The sequence below is a fragment of the Rissa tridactyla genome, chromosome 4, assembly GCF_028500815.1.
Source record: "Rissa tridactyla isolate bRisTri1 chromosome 4, bRisTri1.patW.cur.20221130, whole genome shotgun sequence".
In the NCBI taxonomy this organism is placed as follows: domain Eukaryota; kingdom Metazoa; phylum Chordata; class Aves; order Charadriiformes; family Laridae; genus Rissa; species Rissa tridactyla.
Window position 1 is genome coordinate 2,673,508 of NC_071469.1, and position 9,064 is coordinate 2,682,571.

Sequence of the window (9,064 nt, forward strand, 5' to 3'; positions counted from 1 at the left end):
AGTGGGGTTGGTTGGTCAGAGCGGACAGAGCCCACGTGCCACTCCTGTCCACAAGGCAGTCGGTTAAGATTAATTCTCAGGGTCACAAACTCCGAAGTTGCTTACTGTATTTTTTTTTTTTCTTGCAGTATTTGCTTCAAATACGTTGTTTCTGTAAATCTGCTTGTTGGGAAGTGTCTTCCTGGAATACTGCCAGAAAAAAAAAAAAGAAAAAAAAAACCAAAACAACAACCAGCCAAACAAAAAAAGACCCAAACCCAAAGGAAAGCAAAAACCCAGAAAGGGGAGATTTCTTGGTAGTGATCCAGATGAAGGTACCCCTGGAGATCTGACCGTTTTTGTAGCACTTGCCCAACAAGAATAGCTGTCCTTAAATTCAGGCTGGGGGCCATATCTGGACTGTGCTGGTCCTAGTCCCGCAGGCAGAACAGCCCTCCCTGTTAGAGAGCTGAGGGATGGAGTTTGGCCAGGCTCACAGAACACAAATTCCGACAACTCCACCTCCCCTCTCCTTCAACCATACGTTGCACAATAAATCACGCTCCATGAAAAAAGGCATTCAGGCTCATGAAATGCTTCCCAATCATGCAGCATCCCCATTGCACGTCTTCTAGTCTAACCCTGGATAAATAATTCTTTCTCATCAATGAATAATCAGACTCACATTCATATAAACCTAAATTTGTTTAAAAAAGCAAAACCAGTGTAATCCATGCCAGGCAGATAGGTCAATGATCCCTTGGTTCATAAATAATTATCCAATGCGAGAACTATCGGTGTTTCTAAATCAAAACATGCTACCAGGATGTTGCACAGACGTTGCTATCTAACAGAGGCAATAAAGTTAATAGTGATGGGGCCTTAGGCTCTTCCCTGAACAATGGAGACAAAGAAGCCCTTCAAGGGACAAATCAGACCTTGCTGCTCGGTAGCAGCAGCTGAAGGCGGGTTAGTTTGTGTCCGTGCTCCTCACTTAAACGTCTCAGTGAAAGATCTACAGTTTAGGTGGGGACAACTCCGGTCTCGGTGAGCTGGTGCTGCGCGGAAAACCAGCAGACTCTGTTTTGTTGGCTACTTCAACCAAATCGCATGTTTGTCCTGGCTTTGGCTTTTCGTTGCTGCTCTTCCTTTGGGTTTCCCTGTGATAATTCTCCCCGAGTCCCCTCTCACAGGTTGTATCAGAGGAGCAGAGCTGGCACCTGCCCTGCCAAGGGCCCCCCAGCTGCACAAATGCACCTTTCACTAGAGCCTCGTGGACATCCGTGCGCTTTCCATGTGTATTTCTGGCCCGCGCGCAGGACACAAAAGAGTGGTTTTTAGCTGCCCTAGGGACTGCACACACATGGGCTATACAGATGAGAAATGTATGCAAACTCCCAGAAATTCATTGGGGGCTGCTTACAGAAAGCTCTCTGTTTTCTCTCCGCTTTGGGTCTTGAAAGCGCTCAGGGAGGCTCTTCGTTGCGTAATTCAAATACAGATTCACTTTTTACCAAACATGGAAAACTTCAGCTCTTGTCCATGTAAATAATGGATGTCACCCACCTCTATGCAGTTCTGCTGGGGCACGGGATATGGAGGTTTTCCCAGTGCTTTTTCCTCCGTCCCTGAATGGTTAAGGCACTTGCCTGCCAGCCTGTGGGACTTCCCCGGGATGTCACTCGGCAGCTGGCACGCTCAAAGTACCGTTTGGGGTTGAGGTAGGTGGTGGGAGGTGACTCACCACAGCACCAGCACGGGCACAGCAGATTCGATATGGAAGGAAAAGCCATCCCCTGTGCTGTACCCCCAGGGGGCTGCTGCCTGCCACTGCCTGCCTCCGCCTGCCTGATCCATCCGGACTAACCATCGCACCCGGAGTTCGACTGACACCAATCAGACTGTGGGAGTCCACAGCAACCAAGATCCCTCAACAGCAAGCCTGCATCAGGTGCGTTACCCACCGTGCGAGACGGCAAACAGACACGAGCAGCTATTGCAAAGAAGATGGAGAGCAAGCAGGTAGAGTGGACAGACGGAGCGAGACGAGGTTACGGAGAGGAAGGAAGACAGATCTTTGAAGGAATCGATCTGCTCTTGGGAGGACTACATACTTACAGTCATGGGCTCCTGAGCGGCGCTGGAGGCTGTGGAGGTTTGGTCCCGCACGTGTCCTTGCTGGGTCCTTTGTGGCCCACGCCACGGCCCGCCTCCTCGTGCCCCCTTGGCTCATGGGGGGATTGAACCTGACAGACACGGTGTGCTAAGGAGCCTGAAACCCACTTGGGAGCTGCAGCCGGTCACTTGATGCCGTAATCCTTCCTCATTACAAAAGAGACTCTGTTGTCTTTTGCCCCGTTCCCTTCTAATCTTCTGAGTAAGCCCTGCGTGTTTATAGAGGCGGCCGGAGGAGGGGGAGGCAGGGCTGGCTGCTCCGCAGCTGCTGCTGCTGCTAACTCCTGGCACAGCCATGGTGGCTGCCAGAAGAGAGGCATTTTTCCTCTAATTCTTTCCTGTTTGGTCCCTTTCTCTGTGTCACAATCTTACAGGAACGCCAGGAGATTAAGTAGGGCTGGAATTTTCCACAAAGGCTAGAAAATGTGTCACCCCTGGGGGCTGCACAGCCCTCTCTTCCCTGGGGAAGCTCCAGTGAAACACCTGGCCCGTGCTCTGCCTGGCTCTCGGAAGATGTTTCTCTCTAACTCTGCACTGTCTCTGCTGTTCCCTGGATGAGTTTGCCATCTCTTCCAGATGTGGCTTGGATGCTGGGGACTTCCACCCTGCCACTGGCTCCCCAAGACTCTTTCCATGTCTTCACTTCCTTTTCCACTTGCTTCTCCAGCAGCGCTCGGGGGCTGGCTCTGCTCTTTCTTGCATGCCATCCTGGGAAACGCAGCTCCTTTTCTTTGTTGTCAAGCCTCCACCAAGCCAGAGAACTCCTTGCCTCTGTCTCTCCAGGGTCCTCAGTCCCTTTTCTGTTCCAAGTTGACCCTCACAATTGTGACCATCCGTCTCTTCCACCACCTCCTGCAATCTCTCCTGGCAAGTCTTTAAGACTTTCCCCTTTCCATGAGCCTCTGAATCAAGATCCTTTCTTACCAAATTAGTCTTGCTGTGGCGTGCAGCCTTCACTGTCAGAAGGCTTCTGGGCAGTAACCATGTGCCCATAGACACAGGACTTTGCATAGCCTGCGGCTCTTCAGGAGGAGCTCCATGTCTTTCCATCTCCTTTCTGCTCACTGCTTTAGGAAGTTGTCTCTGTTGCCCAAAGTAATAGCATCTGCCCCTTAAACACTAATATTTCCTCCAGTCAGCTCTTGCTGAGCTGCTACAACATTCCATGTCCTGGAGACAAGGAGCTGCTCTGAGCCTTAAGCCAAGCCATGGCCCTGTCTCACCACCTGGGCCCAACTTCATAAGCATGCTCTGACCCTCCTGACTCCATCATTTAGCCAGCTGTGGGCGTTGTGGAGGGGGAGCATAGGTCTGGTCCCTGCAGGTAAGAGCAGCTGGAGACCCATGCTCCTCGGTGAGGCTCTGTGGGGTTGCCACGTTTGTGTTTTTTCGCAGCTCGTTACAGCAAGCAGGCAGCAAAGTCTCCAGTGAAATTAAATGAAGAACTAGTTCTTGTAATAACCTACTTTCTCTTGTGCTGATCTATGTGTCTGGGTCTTTGACACTTGTTTAGCATCAGCAGTGGGGATCAATTTGTCCAAACCGTAGGTTTCTCCTTTCTGTGTGGCTGAGCCTAGACAAGGGAAGGGTGTTGTTTCATGGCTTCTCGGAAGCAGGTGCTGCCTGGTCCCTGTCTAATGTGGGGTTTCTGGTGCAGCCCTGGGAATTACTGTCAATAGTGGGGAGATCATAGTTTAAAACATGGGACTCGGTGCCAGCATCTGAGATTTTAATTCTGGTGTAGGCTCTGGTGTGTTGGATTACCTCTAGTCTTGATTCCTTTTGGACTAAAATGGAGGGAACAACCATTGCTTCTTCTGCTTGCCACCAAAACCACAGAGATCTGACTTCTGCTAGTCTCTGTGTGGAAGGTGCTCTGTATTGGATCACGATATGCAGAAGGACATGGGCACACATCTGGTGGGAGTAAGTTACCACATCTGGGAGGCTGCCACACTGTGTGTTAGGAGAACAGGTATAATTGCCGGGGGAAGAGATGGACCTGGAGCACTTGGCCTTACCAGGGTCCTCCCTGCATGAACACTCGGCATCCCTGGGTGCGCTGCAGCTCCCTGGCCATGGAGCCCCCTGCCAGGGGTGACTTGCTCGGGGTAGGTGGGTGGGCAATAGAGAAGAGAACAGGCAGCATGATGCTTCTGCAGTCTGAGATACAGACCTGGCAGGAGAAGCAGGGGCACATGGAGGGCCACTGGGAGACCCTTACATTCAAGGTGTGGAACTAGATAAGGGCTCTTATCAGTGGCCAGAAGCTAGTGAGTACGGGGTTGCCTCACTGGCCCAACCACAGCAAACTCATCGCGCTGACTGAAGGAGCACGTAGCTTTGTGCCTGCTGTTATGAGCAGCACCTGCCAGCTCAATGGGAAAGAGAAGCATCCACCAGGACCAAAACACCTTGGCTGTCCTCCCTTTCTGAAGCCTTGCCCTGGGCGAGCAGCGAGGCAGGGGTGCTGGTTCAGACCCTGGGGTGGCTGCTCCTGTGTGAGTGGCATCTGTCTGGGACAGGAGGTGGGATGCCCTGGTTTTTCTGAGGCTCTGGGCTGAGGTGTACTCAACTGTGTGTGATATCTGCTCTGTTATGGGGCTGGGCGCTCTGTGAGGTCCCTGAAACTTTGCTCCTAGGTTGCGGCTGCTCCTGGTGAGGATCATGGTGTTGGGACAGGGTCCTCAAGTGATTCAGGATCATGATAATGTCTTGAAACACCAAAGAGCTCTGTGTATGGGGTTAAGAGCTGAGAGAGCACAGGGATGGACTCTCTCTGAAGGCAAGGGGGTCCACACAAGGGCCCTGCTCCATGGTTTGGTTCTCCCCTTTGGGGTGGCATCCAGAGAGAAAGAATTAGCGGACAGGCAGGCTGAGACAGTTCTTGAGGGTCTCAGTGCCTCAGTTCTCATCCCCATATGTGGCAGGGGGACAAAAATGGTTCGGGTGAGACATTTACTGGAGCTTTTCAGGCCCCTGGAGACAAACACGAAACAGCAAAACCTCGAGTGTCCTGCTCTTTGTGGGAGGGATGTGCTGGCATCTGGGGGACTCTGCTGCCCTCCTCTGAGAGCAGCTCAGCTGGCAGCTCATGTGGTTCCAAGCTGCTGTTAGGACAGCGTAAAGTATTTGTGGAATTTAATATGAAAGTAAATAACTCGGGGGCTACCAGCGTGGCAGCGCTGCTTGGATCTCTTTTCGCATCCCCTGCGGCCTCAGTCCTCGCAGGCCTTGAGGAAGACGCTGGTCTGAAAGCCTTGCACAGCAGCAGAGGAGGAAGCAAGGAGGTGCTGACATCCATCCTCGGTGTCACAGCCCTGGAATCATTCTGATTTTCTCCATTTTACAGATGCGGAGATTGAGTTACTGTGATGGGAAGGGGATCACTGCTCTGGGGAGCCCGAAGGGCCGCTCTCTGTGCTGAGTTAGCCGCAGCTGTCTGGGAGAGGCACGGTGCCCTCCTTGCTGGCTCCCAGAGAACAAGTGCTTTTCTCAGACGGACGCCATGGGTCCCAAAGCTTGGTGAAATCCCTTTCCCTTCTCCAGTTTCGGTGCTGAGATAGACACAGAGGCAGCTGGCATCAGGGCTGTCTCTCAAACTGACGTTTTTCCCTGGAATCTGATGTAATTTAAAAATTAAAAAAAAAAAAAAAAAGAGAGAAAAAAGTGGAAAGTACTCCAGAGGGGGTGCTCTTTTGCACAGACAGGATTTACTCCGAGGTTTGAGCTGGCCGTGAATGTTTGAAGAGGATGCGGTGACGCTCAGTGCTTTTGTGAGGACCCCCAGACTTCTTCCCCTTATGTTGCAGGATTCATCACTCATTCAGCACTGTCCTGGGGGGGCCCCGAGAGCTGGGGGCACACTAAGGGTGCTGCCTGCCCCCCGCGTAGTCCTCCAGCTTTTTCTTTCCTCGCGGACTATATGCCCTTCTGCCATAGGGAGGGATAACTTTCTGCTCTCGTGGAAGAAGCCACGTCCCTGCCAGCTCTACTGCTTTTTCCAAGTGTCTTTGTATTTTTTTCTTTTTCCAGCTCTGCGGGAAATCATGAGCCATCTGGTAACACTGGGCTCCCTTCTCCTTTGAGGCGGAGTTGGCATGTGTGTGTATAAGCAGCCATTTGGGATGGCACGGACCAAGCTGCAGGATGCCTGGGAATCCCGGCCAGACACCTCAGTATGCAGACAGACGGACTGCACTGGACTTTTTTTTTGCCATCGCTCCCCAACACATCTAGATATGTCTTTGCCCAGGAGAGATCAGCAGCGTGTAAGCATGACATTCCTCTATTGCTTTGAGATTTCCGTGTCTCCCTGCAATCCTGAGTGTCAATCTCTGCCTGACCTTCTGCATCTTCACTTTCAGGAGCCCGGAGGGTGACATCTCTCTCCCTCTCCCTCTGATGTTGCGTAGTTCAGTTTGTAGAGACACGAAAAGAAGGGAAGCATCCTTAGCGAGGTCCCCCTTTTCTTGCCTTAGGCATCATGGTGGGGATTAGGTTCCAAAGGGAGGACCACATGTTGGTCACTTCTAGGGACTGCCTGCTGCCTCCTTGAGCAGATGTTGCGGGGATGCAGGACTGAGAAATTTCTGGTTGGATAAACAGTGACCAAATCAGCCAAGAGAAAGAAAGACCTTCCTAAAAAGCTCAGGGACAGTCCTCCTTTCCCTCTGAGTTTCCCAGCTGCTCTTCTTCCTTTTCCATCTGGTGTCTCTTCCCCTGGGTTCAGGCTGAACCCTTCCTTCAAAGGATGCTGCGGAGTGGGAGGTCGCGCTCTGTCAGCTCTCTGCAGCTGAGAACCAGCAGGAACAGCAGCATCTCTGGTGGGTCTCTGCTCAGTGCCACAGCGTGACTGCTCTTAGCAGCACCTGTCTGAGCAACACAGCCCTGCTGCTCCAGCAGGCTGACCCCCCCCGGCTCTCCTGGCTCTCAGTCAGGAGATAAGCATTATGCTTTTCCAGTCTTTTCTTTTCACACCAGAACGGAGGTTGCACTTTGTTGGGTGATCAAGGCAGATCCCCTCCGTGAAATTGGAGATCTTAGATCCAGAGATCCCAGAGGATCCTCGCTGAAGCCCTTCCAGCCAGTTGAGCAAATATGCTGCACAGCTGGCCGAGACAAGCAAGAGGGAAGGGAGGGAGTGGGTGGGTGAAGCCTGGAATTTTAGGCCATTTGTTTTCATTCTCATTTTCCTGGCAATAACATCCGGTCTGGGTTTGCTGGGTCTGGGGTGTAGTCCTGCTTTCCAAGCTCTAAAATAATCCCTGTTCCTCCTTCCCTTCCCAGCCTGGGTCTGTTGTTTTTTTTTTTCTTTTTTCTTTTTTTTTTTTTTTTAATTGTAGTAGGAACTGAATTCATGAGCAGACAGGGCAGCCCAGAGGAGGCTCGAGTCCTCTCCCACAACAGGGCAGCATCTGTGCTGGGCAGGGTGTCCTAGCTGAGAGCTGCTTTTCTCTGCAGGGTGGTCTTGTACCTTGTTTGAACTAAACTCCAGAGTTTGAGTCCTGCTCTTCATTTGTGACCCATTCAGTGGAAGATGTGTGCGCTCTGGGAGGGAACGTGAAGGATATGATGTGGAGGCAGAGCTTGTTGTCTAGAGGAAGTCATCAGAACCACCAGAAACAGACCCTACCAGATGGGAGTCTCTGCTTTGCCCTGGTGGTTCCCCAGTTTCTCAGGACATGTGCACTACTGTCTGCCCTCCACGTAGCCTGGGCTGAGAGGAGGTCACTGAGGAATGGTGTGGAGGGACTCCAGAAGTGACAGGGGTCTGCTCGGGGTGCCGGAGGAGGTGTTCAGGCTGGAGATGCAGAGCTGGGTCAGAGGACCCAACGCGGTGCCACAAGTGTAACCCTGCATCTGAGAAACCCAGAGGAAGGACTGGGGTGGGGGGGTCCTTTCCTTTGTGAACGAGCTGTGGGGAACAAGGGACGTGACTCTCAAGAAGACACAGAAAGCACTCGCAAGATGTTTCTTTGCCTGGAGGAAATGGGAGGATGAGAAACAAAAGGTGAAGAGTCAGGGAGGTCAGCAGTTTGGCACGGTGGATCTGCAGGAGGGACGTGAGAGGAGTCGGGGCGGGTGAGTGAGAAGGAGCAGAGGCAGTGGCAGTGGGGAAGATATGGGGGGAAAAAGGGTGACTTGAAAATGCCTGTGGCAGTAGGGAGGTACCATGTCAGGGCCTTCACAACAGGTTATGTGCCTTGCTGGGAGACTTGCAGGAGGCAAAGTTGATTTTACGACACTTTATTGCCCAGAGGTCAGTGATTTTTTTCAGCTTCCATTAAATGTAATGGGAAATAATGTGGGAGAGAGCAAGGTACTTCCCAGGTGTGAGACGAGGGTGCTGGGTTAGAGCTTCCAGCTGCACTGAGACTTTAAGGTTGTCTGGTGGTTTGTTGTCAATTAAAACCAGAGGTGGGAGCTGGGTCTGTGTCTCTCCAGCTGCTGGGTTGGACACCCTGGGACCCGTCACAACACTGCCTGGGGGACAGCTAGCCTTGTGCAGAGGCCACGGAGAAGGCAGCAGCTTTTCCTGCCTCAAGGCAGCTTGCACGATAATCCTCATCTCGGGAGTGATGCGTGCTGAATTTTGCTCTGCTGGACCAGCCCACTCATCTGGTTATGGAGAAGTCTCAGGGTCTCTCCAGGCTTCCTCAATAGCTTTGGGGCTGGGGGTAAGGGGGAGCACACACCACTCCCACCTTGCGACCAGTTATTTCTGCAAGGGACAGGGATTCAGCATCCCCAACACATCCTCTCTTAATGCTTCCCGTCTGCATTATCAGTTCTCTTCCTGCTTTTGTTGGATCCTGGAAGTTTTACCTTTCTAATCTGAGGACCCTCCGTCCCTGCCAACCAGGCCTTGGGAGTTAATAATTACAAAGACTAATTACTTCTGGTGCTG